Source organism: Cyanistes caeruleus, chromosome Z, assembly GCF_971803275.1.
Source record: "Cyanistes caeruleus chromosome Z, bCyaCae1.hap1.1, whole genome shotgun sequence".
In the NCBI taxonomy this organism is placed as follows: domain Eukaryota; kingdom Metazoa; phylum Chordata; class Aves; order Passeriformes; family Paridae; genus Cyanistes; species Cyanistes caeruleus.
In genome coordinates, this window is record NC_141732.1 from 74,192,518 (window position 1) to 74,216,211 (window position 23,694).

General features: G+C 42.6%; 1 protein-coding gene across 16 annotated transcripts in view; it reads right to left on the reverse strand.

The window, feature by feature from the left end:
• The window catches only part of CELF4 (CUGBP Elav-like family member 4), a 709,508-nt gene that overhangs the window by 8,736 nt on the left and 677,078 nt on the right, over window positions 1-23,694 (reverse strand). For 12 of the 16 annotated variants that reach the window (XM_023944019.2, XM_086867310.1, XM_086867318.1 and 9 more), the window contains one exon: window positions 6,735-7,696. The exons of 1 other annotated variant lie outside the window; for it this stretch is intronic. The gene's annotated coding sequence lies outside the window, so the exon portion shown is untranslated. Of the gene's footprint in view, window positions 1-6,734; window positions 7,697-9,621; window positions 9,710-23,694 lie in introns of those variants that run through there. 3 more of the 16 variants (XM_023944017.2, XM_086867309.1, XR_002869810.2) reach the window with 2 other exon arrangements.

Below are 23,694 nucleotides of genomic sequence, written 5' to 3' on the forward strand. Positions count from 1 at the left end.
AAAAAATAAAACTCCTTAAATGTCCAGTATTTCACTCAAACTCAGCCCCCTCCCAGCACTGCAATAGCTTTTAAATACTAGTTTTAGTAGTCAAGGAGAGAAAATATTTACTTAGTAAAGCTTTAAGGTCAGGCTTTTGGGCTGGAAACTGAAAGGTGTAAGTAAGGCAGATACAGGACAACTCCTGCTTAAGCTACAGAGCTTAATCTGCACAGCCAGGTAGCTCTCCAGCTCTTTATACATGTCTGGCTCAGATTGTTCTGTACAACACAGAACAGAGCAGGATTTTTGACTGAGTGGGATGCTTAGGTTGGGCAGAGGAGCCTGATTGTTCCCATACATAGGGCCAGCCTGCTCTCCTCAGTCTAAATCTCATGTTTCACCTCCTATCCTACACTTGGCTGCTAATCACCTATCAGAGTTGTGCACAGGGACTCAGACCCTCTTTGGCATTTGGGCTCTGGAGCACAATTAGAGGTGTTTGGGATAGCTGTCCCTTGGGGTTAGGAGATTTGTGTCTAGAAGGGAAAGTGTCTTGTATCAGTCTCCTGGTTGCCAGCCCTCAAAACAAGTCAGGCTGCACCCCAGAGCAGCCCACTTGTGTGAAATGTGGTTATTGTGAGAAATCTGTGTGGTCCTGCACGCACTGGGGCTGCTACAGGAAGCAGCAGTAACAGAACAGACCGAGTGGAAGGAGTTAAAACACGGAGAAGTTGGGCTGACACTTTTTATCTGTGCTTTTATGCCATTGTAGGGGTGGCTGGGGCTTCTATTGGCTTGGCTTAAAAAAGACATTGCTAATGTCTAACGCTTGATGACAGATGGTTCACCAATGCTGCTAGGCCCATTGTCTCACTTAATAGCTCTTTGTTCTAGCTGAAAGAAGGTAATCTTTTCTTGTAGGAGCTGGTAGGAGGATCTGTGTACAATATGCCTTCTGACAACTGTTCCAGTTTTGGAGCCTGTTCTGTAGCTTGCTGAAGCGGAATCATCTCTCACCCTCTGTAGGAGGGACTCACAAAGGAGGCATCACAATCATGATGCCTAATTTGTGGGTGTTTTGCTATCTGGTAGGACTCACCACACCGAATTAGGCAGTTGCATTCTCTGTGTATGCAAGAAAATAAAAGATGTGATCTGATCTGCCTCAAAGGGTGGGGAGAAATTTAGGGCCTTTCTCTGGGTGTCAGGGGAGAGGCACCCATTTTTGGGATGTTAGGCTGTGGTTCCCCACCGGGGAGAGTTTACCTACTCACTCACCAGCTGGCTGCAAACCTGCATGTTTGTATCTCTTCTTTTTGAGCATGAAAGAAATAGCTGCAACCCAGCAATGATTACACCCCAAGAAAGGGCCACGTGGAGCAGACTAGGGAGTACCAAGGTGAGAGCCAGTGTCCTGTACAATGTATATCATATTCAGGAGTGGTGTTAGGAGCCTGGGTCTCCTAGGAGAGGTTGTAGAGTGACTCACTTCCTGATTACATTTCTATTTCCACCTTTTTAAACAAGATGAGGCAGGTCAGTGAGAGGAGTTGTGAACACCTCCCTGGACTGACCTACCACTTTATAATCAGGGCTGTCTTGTGTGTCACAGGAGTCTCAGACAAAACTTCATCTGGGTGAGGAAGAATCTGAACCTGCTCTTCTCGTGTGTCATGTGAATGCACCCTGCAAGGCTGCTGCTGACACGAGGAGGGCATGTGCTTACCTATACCTGTGCAAGGAAACACCTTCCCCATCTTGCTTGCTGATCCATGCCAAGTTCAGAACTTACCAGACTGAGACCCTGAATTCAGGATAGCTCATGAATGCCGTGGTGAGAGGATGTTTGCTTCGAGGGTGTTTCTTCCCACCAGCATTTGTTGTGTATTTACCATGCTGATGTTACAGAGGTTCCTCAGAGGCAATGTGGGGAAGGATTCAGGTTGTGTGGGCATTAACAGAAGCTTGTACAATGGTGAGGGCAAGTGTGCAGAAGGATGAGGTTCTGAGCAACATTATCCAGCCCCTGCTCTCTGCAGGGGGGTTTGGACTACATGATCTTTAAAGGTTCCTCACAACTTAAATGATTCCATTTTTCTATGAGACACCAGAGTGACCTCACACCCTTAATAAATGAAACATAAGGGCTCTGATTTGGCACATTCTGAGTGCTTTTTGGGGATGTGTTTGCCCTAATATCAGCATTTACTGTAGCAAGAGAGAAGCTGTGGTGTTGCAACCTGTTTTAGGAACTGATTTCAACAAGTAGACAGCAATGCTATTCCAAAAGATGTTTTCAGGCTCAACAGGTGGCTGCCTTGACTTTGTAGCCTATTCCCATTTCATAAGCTCAGGAGTGGCAGGACAAGTCAGGCCATTTCAAATGAGCTTTGCTAAGGGGCATTAGTAAGGAAGAACACCAGCAATTTCCTTCTCCAAGAGCATAGCCTTGCACTGTAGCACCTGGTGACGAGTTTCCCCATCTGCCAATCCCCCTGTGATGTGTGAGTTATTTCTGGGATGACAAACACCTTGCATGATTCTAGGCCTATGGGACAGTCGCTGCCCCCAGGTCATATTTGGGACTGGGAGAAATGTGATGTTGGAAACTGAAATATTGGAGGTGGAAAAGTCCTGACCTTGCTTTGCAATGACATTTCCAAATGTTATTTTAATATTTGTTATACAAAGGGAAAATAGGCAGAACTCTGGAGCTTTGTTCAAAGTCCATATTATCCTTTAATGAAATAAAGTTTTCTAATGGACATCTCCCTGGTGTGGGAATGGGGTGGAGGTGGGTAGAGGAATTGTTTCACCTCATGTATGCAAAGGGAACGTGACTCAGTGCCTGTGTGAAGTTATGCTGAAAAGGAAAAGTGACTCCAGGAGGGTATGAACTGCTTTCTTAGGGACATGAAAATGTGATTATTGGCTGTGGTGCCTTCATAGGACTCCCCAAAGAATGACAGCAAACCATGCCCTGTTCTTGTGCCTTGAACTACTCATGGATATGGGAATTTTACTACAATCACAATGGTACCAAGGAGCACATTGATGAATGTTTGACCTTTTAAAAAAAACCTTTAGTTTCATGTAATGTGACTTAGCAGCTGCAAACTAGAGAGGGGATCCAGCATCAAACATGCAGTGGCTTTTGAACCTCTAATACAATGTTCTGTGTGCTGGTGCACACAGACATGCAGCTATAGGCTTTCAGGTAGACCTGGTCTCTCTCTCTATTTTCATTGCTTCAGACTGGGATACTTCCTTGGATAATTGCCTGTCCCAACAACAGAGTCCCATGCTGAAACAGGCTTGTGCTGCAGTTTCTTTCTTTACAGCACCTGCAGTGTAAATGGATGAACTTCTGGTGAGAAGCATGGAGTGTCTCTGAGACAAGCACTTAAATCAGGGCTGGTATGTCTGCACAGCCTGGAGAAAGGTGTTTTAACCAGCTGTAAGTCTGTTTTCAGCCCCTTCTGTTCTCCTCTGCCTCACCACAACCAGAAAGCAGAGTATGGCAAGTACCCATCACTTGGTTTGGGCAGCAGTGCTTTATTTCCCAGCACACCAGTGTAAATGAACCTCCAGTGTAAATGAACCTCCAGTGTAAATGAACCTCCAGCAGGCTGACAGCCTTGTGGTGCTTCCCTATTCCCTGTATTGGGGCTGAACCTGGGGATTTGACCACTCTGAGCTTGCAGTGTAATGATATGGGGATGTCCTGGGAGAAAGGCCAGGACCAGGCATGGTTTCTCTTGTGTCACTGGTTGTCCCTGCTGGTCCTCACATCTAGTTTCCCCAATCCAGTAACTCCACAGGTGTCTCTGCAAAGTGAAACAATTTTGGGGTATTGACCTAAGTCATAGAGTCATCTTTAACCGTGTTTTCTGGTCTCCCTTTGGGAGCTGATAGCCCACCAACACTGGATATTTTATCTGCTGTGTATTGCAGGGTACCTGAAACAAGACAAAATCTTGTGTCACAATCATCAGTCAACAGCCCCCAGCTGTGTCTCATTGGCCAGAAGTGTTCCCAGCTGGATGCCCCGGGGGTGCAGCCCATCCTGCTTGGATGGCATGGATGTGTTCTTGCAGATCCATCAGGATGTGACTCACACGGCAGAGACACAGCATCTACCTCGAGCAGGGAAGGGAAGGGCTCTGGGGACATTGAAGGTCACAGAGGAGGCCTGAGAAGTGGGGAGACAATCAGACAGCACTTTCAGTTCTCCCTTTCCTATGCCATTTTGGGAAATTGAGTCTTTCCTGTTTGTTGTGAGGTTTTCTTCCTTCAAATAGTGATTTTCATCAGCCCTCCCCCACACTTTATTCTCCTGGCCCAGGAAAGAGGCTGTGGTTTTGTCTGTTCATCCCTGCAGCTCAGGACAGGATGCTGAATAACCTTTGGGACAGAAAACTCTTCTTACTGGAAATCTAGTCATCATTTTCTCTTTCAGTGACATCTGAGACATCTGAGTTCCTGTATTTCTAGCCTACTCTGTCCTCTGCAAAACATCTTCTTGTTGAAAAGCAGGGATAGGTTTGGTGTATGTGCTCTTCTTTATTTGTCTTTCCTTTCAGAAGAAAAGCAAATACTGTGTTCCCTCCTTGTATTCATCATCTTATTTATATTTCATTTCTACTGCCCTGAACTGACTTAAGTAACTGATACTATTAATAATAGGAGTTTCCTACTAACGAAACTCCTTCCAATGGAGTTCAACTTATGGACAAGCACATTGGTCTCATTTAGAGGTGGATTTAGCCTGTGCAACTTGTCCAAATGGAGATGTGGCTGCAAGAATCAGGGAGAAAATGCAAAGGCTCCTGATCTCAGCCCCAACCTCAGCTCAGCTGATCTGGTACAGCCTTTCAGGGGAAAGGAAAATAACCATTCAAAAGACAAGATGTGAGGGATGTTGAGGAAGAAATTGAGCTTTGTCTCTGGAGACTGCTGAATTTGACAGGGTTTTCCCAAAGCAGCAAAAGGAGCAACGTCCCGAGCTTTGGCCTCTATAGTTATCAGCATGAAAAACCCATGAGTGTGAAATCAAACAACAGGCTTCAAATGGGAGCTACAATGACACTAATTTGTATGTACCATTATTTGATCTTCTAACCTACTAGGTTTAAGGTAAACCACACTGGAATATCAAGCAGACATGAAATGAAACAGTGTCATTAATTCAATCCAATGAGATACGTTTTATATAACAAAGGGATTTGTTCTGATACTCAAACAATGTATATTAATGAAAGAGTCGAAATAGATTCATTTTGTTCTCAAAGCAAACACATTAAGAAAAGCCATCAAGAAGTAAAGAACACGGCTTTTTTTTTTTTTTTTTTTTTTTTTTAAACTGTGCTTTATTTAGGGCTAAGCTGGAAAGCGTCATTCAATAATTACAGAAGATTACAAGGAGTTTTAGGGAATTGAGAGTGAAAGAGCAGTTGTATGGAACTGCAGCTGCGTTACACATCTGTACTTCCTAGCTGTGGGCTCAGTTTGCTTCAGTCCTTACTCTGGCAAAATGCTCGTTATATCCCCATGAGAGTTTTGGAAGAGTAAGGACTGCACGGTCAGGCCCAATATGTAATCAAAATTAACATTAAAAAAAAACAAAAAACACAACCAAAAAAAAGGAAAATAAAACCAAAAAGGAAAAACAATAAAGAAGAAAGTTTGAGATTGAGATAAAAAGTACTGAGAAAGACAAACAAGAGCATAAACCAAAAACAAGAGTATAACCAAATAATCAAAAACAATTATCACACTGCTCAATCGATGCAAACAAGTGTGAGAATTATGTAAATCAAGTTTTAAGACTGTGAAAATAAATTATAATAAATATGATATACTTTAAAATATATGTGTTCTTAAATAATTCATTGTTTTTTCTGAGTCAGATTTTTTAAAGCAATGTCTTATTTTTAACTGCTCTAAAGTCATTTACCAAAGATAAATATCGTGCTTTCATTAAATAGTTTTCCTTGTTTTTTCTCTATCATTACAATTAAAAGTCCTACAAAATATGCAAATTTATTTACAGAAAACAGAGCCAGCATCTTTTTTTTTTTTAAACATCCCCCTGTTTTTCAAAATTCCTTGTAAACAGTTTCAGAAATTCTTCAAAGAGATTGTTTCTTTAGTTTACTTTTATGGTTTTTTTTTTTAGGTTTTTTTTTTTAGTTTTTTTAGTTTTTTTTAGGTTTTTTTTTTTTTTTTCTTTTTTAAGATTAAGGTACTAGGCTAATCCCTTGCCCTGAAGGTTTCTAGAGCAAATATGGAAGCTACTGAAGCATAGGATGATGGGAATTTTGCGGACAGCAGATCATGAAGACATGAAGCGTTTAGCTGTGTTTTGTTGTTCAAGTTAGAACTAACGTCTGATAAAAAGACAGCTGTTTTTTTTTTTTTTGTTTTTTTGTTTTTTTTTTTTCCCATTTGCATTGTCTACAGAATTGAGTCTTGTCTTGTTTATTTTTTAATCGCTGGAATGCTTGCAGTTAAAAAAGCTGCCAAAATAGCCATTTTTCTCCTTTTTCTCCTCAATAAATAACAGCATCCAACAGCAATTGGCAGAGAGTAGGAATTTATGCTCAATCTAAACTCTACAAAAATTACAGTTCTACAACATCTTTGTTTTTAGCATTAACGCTAACTTCTATGTAGTATTATTTTTTTTTGCTTTTTTGTTTTTTTTTTATTTTTATGTTGTCTAATTTTTTTCTATTATATAGGTATTTTAAACTTTCTTTTTTTAAATTCTGTACAACTATTAGGATTTTAAATGGGGAGAGTTAGAAGCATTTACAAACCTTTTTGTTTTCCATTTAATATCAACCATCTTTCCTTTCTCTTTTCTATGCCTTTTTATGTACTTAATTATGTATTTATTTATTTACTTTTTTTTTGCTCTTCATAGATATCCATCTTACCTGCCTTTAACAACGCAATCCTTGCGTATTATACAGAAAACCATATGAAAGCTTCATAGACTCTAATTAATGTATAACCAAAGAACCTCCCAAAGTATCAAAGAACTATTATCTTGCCATTTTAAAAGCATTTAAGCGTTTGTAATTTTTTTTTTGTGGGTTTTTTTTTGGTGTTTTTGTGTTTTTTTAAATTTTTTTTTAAATTTTTTATTTTTTTAGGTTTTACATATTTCATATAATCACTCTCAAAAACTGTTTTAGGAACAGCTCAGAGAAAAGGAAAGAACTTCCATATTTTACATACAGCTACAAGTCTGCGGTAAAAAGTTTTGTCCTTTGGTCCCTATATAGCTAAGGAATGACAGATAAAGATGCTCAGTGACTGTTACCATGGGTCTCGCATGGTAACCGCATCCTTGGTGGCAAACAGGCACTCCTTTGCCAGAATCCAGGTTTGCATCTCCTGTTTGAAGAAAAGCCGCTGTGGTGATATCAGTGTCTCTTCAGAAATCCCGGTTCATCTTCCTCCTGCTCTGATTTTACTTTATGTGTTTGTTTGCTTTCAAGCGCATGTCCTTCGAAGTCAGCAGATGTGATACTTTTCTTGAAGAAATGTTACAGTCTAAACAATCAAAGAGAGAATAGGTCTGAAGTCTTCAGCTTGACTGATATTTGCTGATATGTCAAAGGTGTAATCCAACAGTTCACTTTTTTTTTTAATATATATATACTTTTTTTTTTTTTTTCTAAATGTGGCCCATTCAGCTGCTGCCCTAAAAAATGAAGAAGATCATTGCAAATTAAATCAAAAAGGGGAGGGGGAAGTAGGGAAGGTGTGGGGGGGAATATTTGAGACAGGAGGGGGGAAAAAAAGACCTAAAAATGAAAATGAAATTAAAATCAAGCCTGTTCTTTTGGGCCCAATCCTGCTCCCGTTGAAAGTAATGGATGTTTTCTTCTCCCTTCCATTGGGACAGGATGGGGCTTCTGCTTTGGTGTTTTGCTTTTGAAGGCCTTGGCTCTGATTCTGCTCCCACTTAACATCAACAGAAGGATTCCCCTTGACTTCAGTGGGAACCGGATCAAACCCAAAGTAAGCAAGGTAGTCACGATCATGATAAGAAAAACACAATTTTTCCTAGTAGTAGTAGTAGTAGTAGTAGTAGTAGTAATAATAATAATAATAATAATAATAATAATAATAATAATAACAATAAATCTAAATAATATTAGGTCATGCCTATGTAAATCTGTATCACTACACATGTGAAACAGCAGCATTTTAATTATTTTTAAGTGCTGCTTTGCAGTGCCAGATCACAATCTTGCTTGGCAGGCTTTTGTAGGGTGAAAGGCATCAGGAAAGGGTAGTTCTTTATTTTAATGGGGTGCCATCTTTGACAGTGTATGAGCTTTCTGTGGAGATGTAGCTGCCAATAACATCTACTCCTCTGTGAATGTCAGAAAGTAGGACTTTGAACAGGCAATTTACAGGAGGTTAAATAAAAAAGACTATTGGAATAAACTTTTTTTTTGGGAAAAAAAAAAGGTAAAGCTAACATTTCTTAAATAAAAAAAAATATTTAAAAAAAAAATATAATCATGATCCGACTAGGCTTGACATTTAAGTAGGATGCTTAATCATTAAGGATTAGCTCTTATCTCCTTCTAGCAAGCAGGTTCTTCTTATACACTTGGTGATTTATTACATCAAGAAACTTAGAAACTGCAAAAGGTCCACTCTGGTGGAAAAGTGTCATGCGGAATATCAATCCATGCTGGCAGGTTTTCACACTGTTGGTTCAACAAACAGCAAACCGTACACAGCAGTCTAAACAATTACAACACCAAAAATAATAATATAATAAAAAAATAAAAAACACTCGTCAAGGACCCTTTTTCAGTTGTAAACAAAAAGATGCATTTTGCTTTTTTGATCTGGATGGGTTTTTTTCCCACTCGATCCCTCCCTCCCTCTAAGCAATTAATTTTTGCTGGAGTTGCTGTAATATGGCACCTTAGAATTAGGAATTCTTGAAAAGACATACAATGAGGCTTTTCTTGGGGTTGCTTTTTTTGATAGCTATAGTTTGCAAACTACCATTACTATCATTAGTCTTTTTAGTTTTGATTTGTTTTTTCCGTTTTTTCCATTTTTTCTTTTTTTTTTTTTTTTTTTTTAATTTTTAGAAAGTGATTTGAAATATCCTAAGGGAAAAAAAAAGGTGTCAATTGAAAAAGGCCCCAATTCTCCGGAAAAAAAAAATAATCACAAGATTTTCAGTGCAAAAAATTAACCACACATTTTTCTCTCTATTTTTTTTTCCAAATTATCTGTAGTTACAACAATCCCATTTTTTTTTCTAAAGAATTAGGAATCCATCTTTTTTTTTTTTCCTTCTATGTGACATCTAAAGAAGCATAAAACGCTGACGAGAAATCAAACGACAAATAAAGAAACCACTGCAAGCACCAAAAACAAAACGAAAATGAGCACAGCAAAAAATTGTGGCAGCACAAAGTCAAAAAAGGCACATGTGATCATGACTGGCCAATCATCAACTGATACAACATCCAAGAAAAATGCTTCAATCACGGCACCTGCACGAAACTTGACGGCATGTCATGCAACCAATTCTTAGCTTGTTACATGACGCCATCATGTCACACTTTCAACTTCGAGTTGATTTGAACTTACGGCCTGGGGAACTGTATTCTCCACTTTCATGTCATTACGAGAACTTTTTTCCTAGCTCAGCGCGAGACTGTGGTGGATTTGACTGGCTCTTGGTTGGAATTTGATTGAATGACAAAAGAAGAAAAGATTTTTTATATATATATATTTATATATAGTGTGGAAAAAGGGAAAGGTGGGGAAAGAAGATATATATAAAAATAATAATTAAAAAAAAAAATGTTACAAACACAGCATCAATCAAAAAATTCTAATGGAAATACTTGCCATTAAACTATAGAAAACGAAACAAGAATGAGAGCAAAACAAACCAACTGAACGGAAAGAAAAGAAAGGAAAAGAAGAAAAGAAAGTAAGGAAGAATAAAAAAAAAATAAAAAAATAAAGGATGGAGGAGGCCTAGCCAGAGACACTGACATAAAACACACACTTAAATGTGGACACACGGTCAACAGCGAACAGGAACAGAGCGTGATGCAGCGGCTGTTGAGGAGAGCATGCACTGAATGGATGAGCGCAGACACAGATCGGTTTGCGGAGTCTGGAAAATAAATACATTCACTGCCAACCAGAATGCTTTTGTTAGCACCGGCCTTCCCCACACCACCCCCAGCCTCCTGAGCTTCACTGGATGGCTGGCCAGAGTCCTCCGGGAGCCTCTCTGCTGCCTCGGATCGACTCCGGAGCAGGTACCACTCTGATTTGGTTTGTATCCCAAGTTTAAAATCGTGGGGGAGTAATAGGCCAAGAGCGGCTTTGGCTACTGAGAAAAAATAAATAATAATAAAAAATCCAAACAAAACAACAACAACAAAAAAAATGAAACCAAAAAGGAAAGCAGCTACTGCTGGTTGCTGCACGTCCATTTAGCAGTTCACAGGACAGCGGTCTCTGAAACAGCAATGCTGGTATGGGGTGGGAAGCAGACTTGTAGGAGGACTTGGATGATACAATGGTCCCTAAATCAACATCATTAAAAGAAGGATGTTTACTCCTTTGGCGTTTAGCTGTGGCCTTGAATTGAAAAGATAATGGAGAACAAAAGGGATAAGAGAGAGAGGAGGCACGAGGAGACTTGAGGAGAGGAGAGGAGGGGAGAGGAGGGGAGGGGAGGGGAGGGGAGGGGAGGGGAGGGGAGGGGAGAGGAGGGGAGGGGAGGGGACGGGAAGGGAGGGGGAGGAAGCAGAAAAGAAAGGCAAAAAAGAAAACAAAAAAGGACAAAGAAAAAGGAAAAGGAATAAAACCTGCCAGGGGTTGGTTGCTACAAGACCCTGTTCCTTTCCTGTGAAGGAAAATGTCCCTTTACTGGCCCACAGAGTTTTGCCTCAGTAAACACCAAAAATCACTGCACACAACAATACACTCGTCTCAGTCAGCAGCTCTGCACCCTGTTCCTCAGGTATTGCCTTTCTGTCCCCTTGGCAGGGCTCATATCTCTCCTTGCAGCCTATTTCTGAAAAGTCACTGCACACACTGAAATTTCACCTTGTGTTGGGTTGTCACAAGAATATTGTTGGCAGTTCTTATCCTGAAGTCATGCATGCAGGCTAGCGAAAATTCTTTCCCTGGCTTTTTGTTCGTTTGTCTTGGGTTTCTTTACTGCTTCTGTGAACTGAAACATGCTTTCTTGGCTACAGCAGTTATGCTTAGCTGACAAGAGACGATGCTGAACTAAGCCCCTGATCTGAGCTCTGGCTTCAGCTCCACACTTTTCCCACAGTTGGCTGCTGTCTTGGTTGAAGCTGACTCGTTCTTGATGGTCTGGCCCCGAAGTCTTGCCCTTTGATGATCTGGAAGTGTCAGCCTGAGCTTCCTGGGGTTTGACAAAGACAATAGACTTGTACCCCCAAGGCAGATGCAAGATCTATGTCTACAGTTATTTCACAATTCAAGACAGGGAAAACTGTCCTTTTGAAGATGGCCCAGGGAAGAATTGTTGTCATTTGTGTCCCTAGGTACCCAAGAGCAAATAGTGTCAGCTGTACAGCTCCTGGAAGAGGAAAAGATCTCTAGCATCCCTCTTACCCCTCTGGGCTTTCTGGCCATGTCATAACACAGGAAAACAAGCAGCTGGGGAAGGAAGGAAGGAGAGCTGTCATCACCACCACGGCAAGACCTGTCTCTTTCCTTACCTCAGCTGCACGAGCAGGAAAAGGAAGGGTTAACAGGCTTTGATTCAATGACTGGACAAAGGAGGCAACAGGAATGGGAGAGATCTGGTGGAGCAAACAATATCCTGCTCTATTCCTGGGAAGTGGCAACAACACTCAACTCCTGAGGCTGAAATATGGGATAGTGCCAGCTGCAGGATCAGGAGTGGAGTGTAGTTGGTTTACACATGGATGCTAGATCCAGGCAACTGTCAAGCTGGGGAGAGGTTCTTTGCTATAATTTTACTGAGGAAAATATTTCACATGCAGAGTGGGAAGGTCAATCAGTGACCACTGCTTTGGAGGTGGTGCTACCATCCCTCTGCCTGTCCTCCAGAGACACCCTCAGACACTGCAGATGACACACACCCACACCCACACACACATAAACATATATATGTACAGATGAAGGATTGGGACTTGCTGAGGCTAAAAAAACAGCAAAAAAAAAAGAAAAAAAGCGACTTGAAAATATTCTTTCACAACCAAAGTTACATGTGGTAATCCTGTCTGCCTAACTTGGGTCTGTATTTCAAACACCAAATGAAGCTGCTCTTCTAAACTGGGGGGCTGCAGCAGGTACCTAGTCAGTGGACAGGAGAAGAAGCTTTGGCAGTCGCTAGGGACATGTGCAAGGTCTTGCTCAACTGAGCAAACCATAGCCAAATAAATCTGGCAGATGTCCAACTTCTTTTTGGAAGCACCTAAGTGCCTAACATCCTGTGACTGTTCTTGAACACTGGAGAGAGAAAAGAGTTTGAAGTCCTAATGATGGAATTCAAGATGCAGGCATCTTCATCTGAGCAGATCACTCTAGGACAGCATTAGTGGAGGGACACAGGGATTTTAGGTCCCAATTCACTCATGCTCTGTTTCAGATAAGACTGTGAGACATGGGCAAAAAAGAACCAGTATATCTCTCATGGTTACAATGAAGACCTTGGCTGACTTGCTGTGAAGGGAACAGTTGTAGCCTAGGTCTGTACCATCAGGGGAAATGAATCTCAATTAAAGCCTAGGTTAGACACACATAAATCTAGTCATGTCCTTGCAACCTGTGCTGTCAGCACAGCAGACCTATTGCTACAAACACCTCTGTCACAGTAAAGCTTTTAACAGCAGTTTCTGGCTGGACTCTGAGGATAAGCTCTGCACAGTGGGAGAATCTCATGGCCCATGCAGTGTAGTACTAGGTACTGAGGGAGCTGGCAGAGGTGCTTGCTAAGCAGCTCCATCATTTATCAGCTCTCTTGTTAATCATCTAAGTCCCAGCTGATGAGGTTAGCCAGTGCTGTGCCCACCCAAAAGAATGGCTGGAAGGAGAATCTAGGGAACTACAGGTCTGTCAGCTGGACAGCAGTGCTGGGGAAGCTCATGAAGCAGATTGTCCTCAGTGCCATCATGCAGCACATGCAGGACAACCAGGGCAACAGGCCCAGCCAGCATGAGTTCATGAAAGTCAGGTCCTGCCTGGCCAACCTGATCTCCTTCTGTGACAAGGTGATCTGCTTAGCTGATAAGGGAAATGCTGGAAATGTGTCTATCTAAATGTGGACTTCAGTAAAGCCTTTGACAACATTTCCCACAGCATTTTCCAGAAGAAACTGACTGCTTGGATGGATGCACTGTTGCCTGGTTAAAAAAAAAGGATGATGCTTGGGCCCAAAGGGTGCTGATGAATGGAATGACATCCAGCAAGGGCTGGTCAGCAGGTGGTATTCCCCAGGGCTCAGCACAGTAGGAAGCTGAGGGGAGAACTTCTCACTCTCCATCGGAAAGGACAGGTGGGAGTCAGTCTCCCTCTGGTAACCAGTGACAGAGCAAGAGAAAACAGACTTGGGTTGCAATAGGAGTGGTTTAGATTGGATATTAGGAATAGCTTCTTCATTGAAAGGCTTGTTGGGCACTGCAACTGGCTGTCTTGATAAGCTGTGCTGGCACCACTCCTGGAGGTGTTTAGAAGAGGTGTAGATGTGGTGCTCAGAGCCAGAGTTTAGTGGTGGACTTGTCAGTGCTGGGTTGATGATTGAATTCAATACTTTTAGAGGCTTTTTTACGACTTAATCTGTACTATGATTCCATGAGACCCTTACAGCATGTGGGTGACCTGAGAGGGTTGTGCAAGTGGCACAAGCCTAGCAGTCCCTGACTGCCTGGCGAGTGCCACAGGAGCTGTCACTGTCTATCTGCAAATGCAGCCAGCTGCAGGTACAAGCGTGCTCTGTGCCCTTCACAGGACCACACAATTCTCCCAGCACTGCCACCATCATGGTGGGTTCTTCTTCCACTACAGAAATCTACTGCCTCTAGTTCCACATTGTTTCCACTGTGTTTCTCCCCTGAGTCAAGTCAAGTCAAGTCTCCTCTGACCATCTCTATACCATTTTTCTTGTCTTTTCTTCTCCTTGATGGAACTCAAAGACCTTCACTTCTTCAGTAGGAAGTGGCAGCCTCCTGTGCTCGTACTTAAGTCCCTGATCATGGCATATGCCAACTTCTTCACCTTTATACACACATTAATCTCCATTTCTCCATAATGTACACAACATACATTAATCTCCATTTACACACACATGTGCCTTTGCACTCAGGATCCTGTCCCTCTGTCTGCTGGAGCCTGGGGCCATGCACACCTACTGCAAGGAGCTGGAGATGTTTTTGCTGCTGGTGATAGATCTTCACAGCTATTGCCTCTGAAACTGATCAATATTATTAAAATTCCAGCTTGTGTTTTTCTCCCCTGCCTTTTGCACTGTTACTATAGCAATTTCCCTCTCTGTTTTTGCCTCCAGTGCTGCTGGATACCAACCCACAGAGATTCCCCCCCTTCCCCAGCTCCTGCCTGGACTGCCTGGCAGAGGTGGAAAACGGAGGCAGGGCTCTCCAAAACTGACTCCATCCCTATGACAACCACTGCTCAGACTGTGTGGTAAACCCAAGATTAGGAGCCCAAATGTGTTAGAGTGGGAAGGGCAGTGCGGTGAAGGGGACTTTGCATCCATGCTGGGATTAAAAGAAGCCTGATGATTTATACCAGACATCAACACATTTACCTGGATTCTTGGGGTGTGACTTTTTGTTTGGGGGGAGGAGAGGGGGAATAATATTTTTGTCAGATGCTTCAGTTCTAACATCTGAAGGTTAAAAAGCAGACAGATTGTACATATGAATCTTTATATACATGAGAATGCACACCAACATATCCATATGTATATGAACAGGGTTATTACATGTACATACGTATCAACAGAGACAATTGCACGCACACAGAGACAGAGAAGCCAATGTGATCTAACAGGAAGATGGGAGTCCAGCATTTAAAATGCTAATGTTTTCTCTATTTTTTATTTTTTTTTAATATGCTTGATGTCCTGCCTCATTTTTCCCATTTTTAAATTTAAGGTGATGATAAAAATTAGCTCTTAAATTGCAATGCCCTTCTTTCAAATAATTGAATGACTTACTTGCTGTGCAGTGTTGTTACTAGGATTGCTCTCATTTAACTTTGTTACATTAAGAGCTAGTTGAAAAATGGCAATTATTTCCTGGAGAAAAATTGTCATTATTTTGTCTTTCTTTCCTGTGAATATTTTACTTAATAAACAAAACAAGTCTGGGGTGGGAGAGGTTGCCAGAGAAATAGATTAATTTTTGCCTTTTTTTTAAATCAATCTAAAAACCAGTCCATTTTTAACAGGAATTTAGTGTTTTGAAGGCCAACATTTTTAATCAAGACAGTTATGTTTTTTGTGCTGTTTGCATTTCTTTTTTAATCCACTGGAATGAAAATTTTCTGCGGAGACATCCAGTTTGGTCAAAATGTCACTTTTTGGTCATCCCCTCCTCCACCAGCTTGTTTGATGAAAAATTGTCAAGCAGCAATAGCTGTGTCACCTCTGATTTATCTATTTTTCTAGAGCCATTAGTCTCAAGCAGCGGATGAAAAAGCACCATAAGGGAGCAGCTGCTCCTGGAGAAGTCAGCCTGGGCAGTCAGAAAATGTCACTGGCTCCCTGAGCAGTGTTGCCTTTTCTCACTCTGCCCCCAAGCAGTGGCAGAAGAGGTGGCCTCAGGGTGGTGGGGGCCACAGGGGTGGTGGGGGTGCTCTGAAAAAGATGTGGAGGTGTGTGGTGGGAGGAAGGCTGGGCTGGGCACAGTGGGGATTCAGGGTGGGCTGGATGTAGGACGGAGCTCTGCCCACCACCAAGGTTGCAGCTGGGAGCAACCAAGGGCTTGGTAAGGTCCGAGTAGTCACAGCCCTGACCACCCTCCTCAGCAACACACAGAATTTACTTGCTCATGTGAACATAGCCAGGCTCTTGTCCTCTCTCAGCTCTGTTTTGCCGATCAAGGGCTGTGCAGGCAAAGATCAGTGCAATGATCTCGGGTCATTTTGGGAAGCAGTGATGGTAAAGGTCAAATGAGTGTTAAATGTCTACTTTTGCAGCAGAGGCTGTAACCTCTTTCCCACCCAATGGCTGAATCAGTGGGTCCTGTGCCCTGAGGAGCATTTATCCTGCCTCATACAGAGTGCTCACCCCTGCTTTTGCTGCAGGTGAATATTAGGTGGGAGAGGAAATTAAGCTTGCCTTTCTGCATACAGTGAAAGGTTCTTTATTACAAGAGGGCCTCAAGGAGTTTTCTACCTCCTGAGCATTGTACCAACAGTTTAATTAAAAAAATGTACATGGCTGAGAACTAAGCCTAATTGGGAAGCTGTAAGAAAGCCTCTGTGCCCGGTCTCCGCTGTTTCTGCTTTTTCCCCTTTTAGATTGACTAGACCTTCTCCAAATGCTGATGAAACCAGGGCTGCACTCTCCTGTTTTTGTTGCTGACAGTTAGATGGAGATCCTGCTCCCCGCTTGCTTTCCTCAGCAGACCCCTAGGATGACATCAAGACCCTAATCAAGTCCAAGATCTCAGCAGGTACAATTAAGCTGCTTGTGCCCTCCCAGGAGGTTGCCTGATACACCCCACCAGTGGCTCCAGTATCTGCCATAAGAAACAAAGCCTACAGCCGCCTGTTAGGCAGGGAGGGGTAAGAATTTGGTCTGTAGTTGCGCACCAGGTACAGGAGGGATGTGTTGGAGTGGTGCTTGTGCATGGGGTTCCAAAAGGAGGAGACCCCAGCTCTTCTCCCAGCCTGACATCCCTTTTCAGGGACATGGTCTCCAATTACCCTCTCAAAGCTGGTCCTGTGCCAGTGGCAGGGCTGCTGGGTCTTCTGGCCTGTGATGGATACCGGCACTTTTCTCCAGAGGTGAGATTTCACTCTCCTTCTAGCAAAGCTGTTCAGTTCCCTGCCCAGTCTCTATATCCCTTTAAATCAGAATGCAGCCAGAAACACATACTCCCAGCTTGCAGCACTCAATTACTCCTCCTGATATTTTATTTTTTTTGCCTGCAGCTTCAAATTACCTTCAAGGTGCACAGTGCAATTAGCTAAAAATATTTCCTGCTTCGTTTTAATTGCACTAAAGCTCTGATGTACCTCCAGTAAGGAGCAGTAAGGTGGAAATTGGTGCCCCAAATATTTCAAATTGATTAAAGTCCAGGATGACTCAATAAGCTTACATAGTTCTATTAATTATTAAATAATCATAATTTTTTGTTAAAAGTCCCACAAACATTCTTGAAGCCAAATTCTGTATGAAGTTTCTGAAAGAAGATACTTTTGCTGAGGGGATGATAAGTCTTTCTGAGTTGGAGAAAGATAAGACAAGAATCCCACCATGTAGTTGGAGTGGTTTCCATATGAAGAATTCACATCTCTTGGTGAATTTTAGTATCAGAATTTGATTCTGAAAACACTTATGCATGTGACTTATGCCTGTGACTCATTTCACTGCTATAGCTGAGGTATTTATATGATTCTAATTTAGAACTGGATCACATTTTTGTTCAAAGCCTTTCTGGGTGGAAAATGCAGGTGATCAGTCAAACATTATCACTGTTTAAAAATAGTCAAAACTTTTTGTCTGAGAATTTAAAAAGAAATCCAAAACAAAACAATTTTTTTCTGAAAGCACTGAAAACCAATGTGCTGATTCCCATGATGTCTGGTTCATAAGATTACTTCAATGCACTTTGCAAAGAGTATTGAAAATAAATCCCAAATTCTATTTGCATCCAGTTGAGTCTGATCAGTTTCAGTTCTTTGGGTTTCTGGTTCACTGTCACCTCAGATAGCCTGTGCTTAAGAAGCATGTCCCCTTGTGCCTGCAGCTGGCTTGGGAGTGCTATCACTGCCTGATCCACAGAGCTGAACCTAGCAAATTCAGCAAGTTTCTCACCAGTCTCATAGAAAAGACAGGATTGTATTGACCTAAGCCTTTATGTTCCTCCCTGTGCCAAGAAGCTCAGGATTAACCTGAGTGAGGAATGGTAGTGCCCAGGAGGTGGGATTCAGTGCATGTCTAACCCACTTCCATGGTTGTGAAGGAGACCTGATTGTGATGGTGGAATCCAGGGCAAATATCAGAAAGATGCTGCCCATCTCTGTAACTCTCCCTCCCTCTTCTGTGCTCACCAGGGTGAGAAGAATCTCTGACCATCTCCAGAGAAGCTCATGTTCTGATTCTTACACAGTTTTGAGTGAAATTGAAGGTGTTCAGCCTCTTGCCAGAGGGCACACCAAGAAGATGCATGTTGGAAAAAACCTGAGCCCACCAGCCCCTCGTTGCTGGTGTGCAAGTCCATACACTTGCTTCCTCTGAGCAAGAACTCCAGGAAGGCAGGTATTGGCTCCTCCTTCCCCTTGGGAATACAGGAGACAGATTAAAGAGTAGGGGGAAAAAAGTTATTTCACAGTTAGTGCGCCCTGAACAAGAAAAGGTTCCTGACACCAACAAACTAATCAACGCTGAAAGCTCATGAGGTCAAGCTTTCCCTTCTCCTCCATTATTCTTTTGATTTTTTCTAACTGGCTAGGACTCGATAGCTCTGGCAAGTCTATAAATATAAAATCCTCTCTTGCCTTCCCCTGGAGCACACCAAGGACCATTTGAATACCCGTAGGGACAAGTTAAAACTAAACAAAACCAAAGCAATAGGCAAGAAACAGGCTGTCCAGCCAGTCTTCGAATGCTGACCATTCTGTAAGTCAGTCCCAAGAAGCTTGTCTCTGCTCAGCAGAAATTGGGAAAGGCAGCTCTCCCTCTTAAGAGCACTCCCTCTGGATTCAGTGTTTTGTGTGGAGACTTATGGCCAGGAATGTTAATGCCAGATAAAACAGCTGGCTGAGCTGGAGCAGGGTGAGAGGTGGGCCTGAAGGAGGCAGCCCCAGACCATCAGGGTTAAGCTCTGGATGTGCCTTCAGCACCTCCGTGCCTGTGCCTCCTCCCTCGTGCTGCCCTGGACAGCCACCAGTGCACAGCTGTAGGACTTTCCCTGACCTGACCACCAAGAAGAACCTAACCTTTATGTAGTCTGAAAAGAAGGAAACATTTTCCAGTGGAAACACTGGACCCTACCCTCTAGAGTGTAAAATGCTCCTGAAGTCAAATGAGAAGTGTTCATACACTGTCTTGGTATGGAGGGGAGATGGCAGAGGAGCTGGGAACATTTATGGCTTCTGCTACATTAGAAATACCCAAAGTTCCTGTCCCAAGGCACTGCCCATGTTGTCTCCACTGCAGCACAGGGAACTTCACTCAGAAGTCTTTTCATGGCAAAGAAAAGGCTACTCCCTCTGTCTTTCCTGTCCTTGGGCTCTCTGCTGGGTTCTGTGCTCTTTCAGAGCTCTGTCTGGTAGAAAAGCAGGAAAGAAAAATGCCACATTTCCTACCAAGGGCTGACAAACAGGAATCATAGCTGCAGCATAAGCTTCTCTGATGGATTCTGCCTCAGCAAAATGAAATTAAGATTTCAGCAAACAAGCTCCAATTCCGTGGTACCAGTAGAACAAATGACATCTGATAATTGCTAACTCCTTTTGCTTATTCTTTGCTCTGTTCACCCCATCAGTCTCTCCAGATTATATTTTCAGCTGAGTTTAATGAACGCCATTTATTAAACTAACACCAGGGTTCTGCTTTGGCCTCAGACAGATGTGCCTGCTAATATGAATCATTTTGTTCAATTGGATTATTCTGATGGAGAGCGGATCCCTGCCACTCTGAGGAGCACAAACAAATGGGGAACAGCTCGCCTCCAGTTGTGACCAGCCGCTCGCCTTCATTAGGAGGCAGCTCCAGGCTCCGCAGGCGGCTTGGCAGGATGGTGTCCCTACTGCTCCCATCAGCCAGCACTTCTGCTCCTTTCCATTTCCCTCTCATGTGCAGGGAGAGCCCAGATCTCTGTGTGGCCCTGAGCCTGGCTGGTCAGGGGGACATGAGCATCACTGCTACCTGCCCTGAGTTCACCAGCTGCACGGGCTACAGGATTCACCTCCTCCTTTGTCACGATGAGCACTCCAGATCTGAATGCACACCAGACTACTCTAACTGTACATCCTTCCCTTCCCAGTATGGCATGTCTGACCTCCTTTACATTGACACCTGAGAAAATGTAGACTACTTATTTGCTATTGAACCTTCTTTACTCTGATCTCCAACTATTTGGGAAAAGGGACAGGGGTGATATGCTTTTAAAGGCTTGTATTAATCAGAAAAAAAAGAGATAAAATCCATCTGAAATCTCCCAGACAGAGATTCCCTCAGTCTATCGTTTGGGATTTTAGTGTTGAAATTTTGGATCAATCTCTGTAATACATTGTGTGCAGGCACCAGACATGCATCTATCTGTCTATCTCAATACAAATCCTGCCTTCTGTGAACCATAAAATTCCTAGCTGAGTGACATTACCACTTCTCACATCGACAGAACACACTGAGCACACACAACTTGGGGAAAAAATTACAGAGGCAATTTGAAAGATTAGAAGAGAAAAAGCAGAAGATTTCTGCTCCCTGAGTGTAAGTGGCCAAATCCCACAGCAAGCCTTTTTAGCTGGCACAGATCATCATCACTACCTTAAAGCCTATTTTCTTTCCCCAGGTGAAGGACAGGCCCAGCACTTCTTCAGGTACCTGTGAACCTCAGGACAACTCATTTATTCTAGAGCATTTCTGAAGAAAGAAATTATTTGCATTTTTATCCTAAGAGGCATCCTGAGGTTACTTCCAGGAATCCCAGGTGAGTACCAGAAGTCAGGCTGTCAGGAAGTGGGTCTGTGCTGAAAGAGAAAAGACCCCAGAGATAACCACGGTGCCATTAGGAATAGTCTGTGTGCCATTCCTAATTACTAACAGCACGTTAGCATGCTCCTCAACAAAGCCATCAAAGGACATTAATTCCTCCATTCAGGTTTAAATGTAGGAATGCTTCTCCAGGTGTGAGCTATTCCTTTACTCCTGATGGTGATCTCTACACTTTTCTCTGAATTGCATTACACTTCATGGGCGGTGGGAACAAGGTCTGTAGGAATTCCTGTTGGGATTTTGTGTAACAAGGTCTGTATGGTCTGTGCTAAACAATGCCCTTGTAAGCTGAGCAGAAGGCAGGAGCTGCCCAAACAAACCCCCTTCAGAAAGCACCAAATCCCTTAGAGCTGACATGTAGGAGCTCAGTTTCCTACAGCTGGCATTGGGCTGCCTGCCTGGTTTCCTTTCCCGGTGTCCAATCTGCCATGATGGAGAAATATGTACCATGCAAGGAGAAAACACAGAGGAAAATAAAGAGCATGGAAAGCATTCACTTGTGATACATCACAGCAAATGGGATGCAATCTCTGTTCATGGGTGGAGATGCTTCAAGAGAGTAGAGAAAAATAGAGCATCTTATCCAGAAAAGACAAATTTTTAGCTGACTGCACAGGCCATGGATTTAATGACCCAATTGTTTCCAAATCCTTAGAAATCAAGATAGTGAAAAGCTGTTTCCTTTTGAAACAACCTACTTTTAAGGGTCTACCATGACAGCTGCGGTCTCCAACACAACCAAATCAACCAAAAGATATCTTTGGTGTCAAGGACCAGGCATCACAGAGCCAGAAATTTCAGAGGTAGGCATCCTGTCACTGTGAGGATTTTAGAGTGTTATTGCTCTGCATAGAACAGATGCTTCAGGCAGCCCAGCTGCTGGATCTGTTTTACACAGGAAAAAGGGATATCTGAAGAGCTGGGGAGGGAGAATGTATCTTCCAATAAGTGGGAGAAATCTGCTTTCTAAAGAGGATTACTGAGTGTGGAGCTGCAGCTTTCCATGACTACAAGAGATTTTCTTCTGTTTGCTAGTCATTATCCTAAAAAGGCATTTTTAAAATGAGCCATGGTGATATTTGGAGGTAGGCATGATCATTCCCTAGCATCTCTGCTCTAAGAAGACTAGAGCAACCAGAATGGAGATATTGCATCTCCCTCTAGAACTGCAAATAATTGAAACATCTCTGCTAGGAGAACATTTAGAGTTAAATAAGTAATAGTGGGCCTGAATCTTTGGCTGCCATAAATCAGTGTCACTTCACTGGCTTCAGAGGAGCTGGTGATTGACGCTGCCTGAGAACTTAGCCCGATCATGGTTGTGGTTAGTACTTTTCCAGACAGAGCACTGAGTTTTCATTTACTCTGCTTCTTGCTTGGGAAATGACTTGACTGCTGTTCTTCTTTCCCCTCCAGCTCAGCCTTCTACCCAATATTTCAAAAAGGTTGGATGAAGCTCAGCTAAGTGGAAAAATGAACCGTTTGAAAAAAAAACTTTTTTTTTTTTCCTAACTGCAGTCACAGGGCAGGATGAAAGACACCTGAGAAGCAGGGTTTGTACTGTAAACCTTCAATTCTGTGCTACAGCTGAATCAAACACTTCAGAGACCAGAGTTTTGATATTCACTTGTATCTGGCCGAAGTTACAGTACCTATGAATTATTCAAATATTCAATTATTGCATTTGATATATCACTGGGTATAACCGTGGGAACGAGAAACAGTGTTCTAGTGCAGCTGATTGTATATGCCTTCCAAACCATAAGGACATCAATTTAAGGTGCTCACATTGATGGAGTACTCTGCAACCCCTTATTAAGATTCTTGCCAACTCCTGTAGCAGTTTTCCCCTGCAGAGTAAATTTCATGGAGTTTTTTAGCCTCCCTTTTCTTTATCTCTACAGTGTAAGTGCCAAACACTACCCATAGAGCTTCAATTCATGGTTCTGCAATAGCTTTCAAAGGTCAGTGACAAAAAAATCAGATCATTTTCAGCTTACTGATCAGTGCTGCACAAGTGACCTGAGTCCTGTGAACCACATGTTGGGGCTGACTCATAACTCTGATTCCATTGTGAATTTTCAGTTTTCCTGGAAGAAGGTTTTAACCTTCTTCTTAGACCTGGAGGGCTGTGCCCTGCCTTTGGCCTATACTGTTCATATTTACCTGGACAAAAACCCATGTTCTTGGTGCTGATGTTTGTATTAACTGAGCACACCAGAGACAGCTCTACCTGTCTTCAAATTTGGGGCCATCTGAGAAGAACATCTCTGTAGTTCTAGACCTGTCTTTGCTCTCTCCCTGAGCAGGATTTGCAAATTGATAACGTGTCTGTTTCCTGTTTGCTCACTAGTGAGCACTGGTCTCCCTAGAGCCCCAGTACCAATGGATTTTGCTGACTTGTAACTTGTTTGAAGGTCCTGTAGAAGAATGGCTGTGCTTGTTTCTAGGACTTATCCCGTATTTTCACAGTCCTCTTTCACTGGGGGTCTTTGCCTTCTCTCATTCGTTTTGTACATATTTTATTTCATTCTGTCAGTGTTTGCTGCTGCTGCTGCTGCTGCTTGAACAAAAAATTTGGCTATGGCTGACTCCTGTGTTTTTCCATCTCTTTGGCTCTCATTTCAAATCACTGCTGTTTCAAACGCCTACTCCTTCCTTTTTTTGTATTTTCTGATTTTCCTTCAAGTCACAGGCCCTCATGCACTGGCCCAGCAAATCTCTGG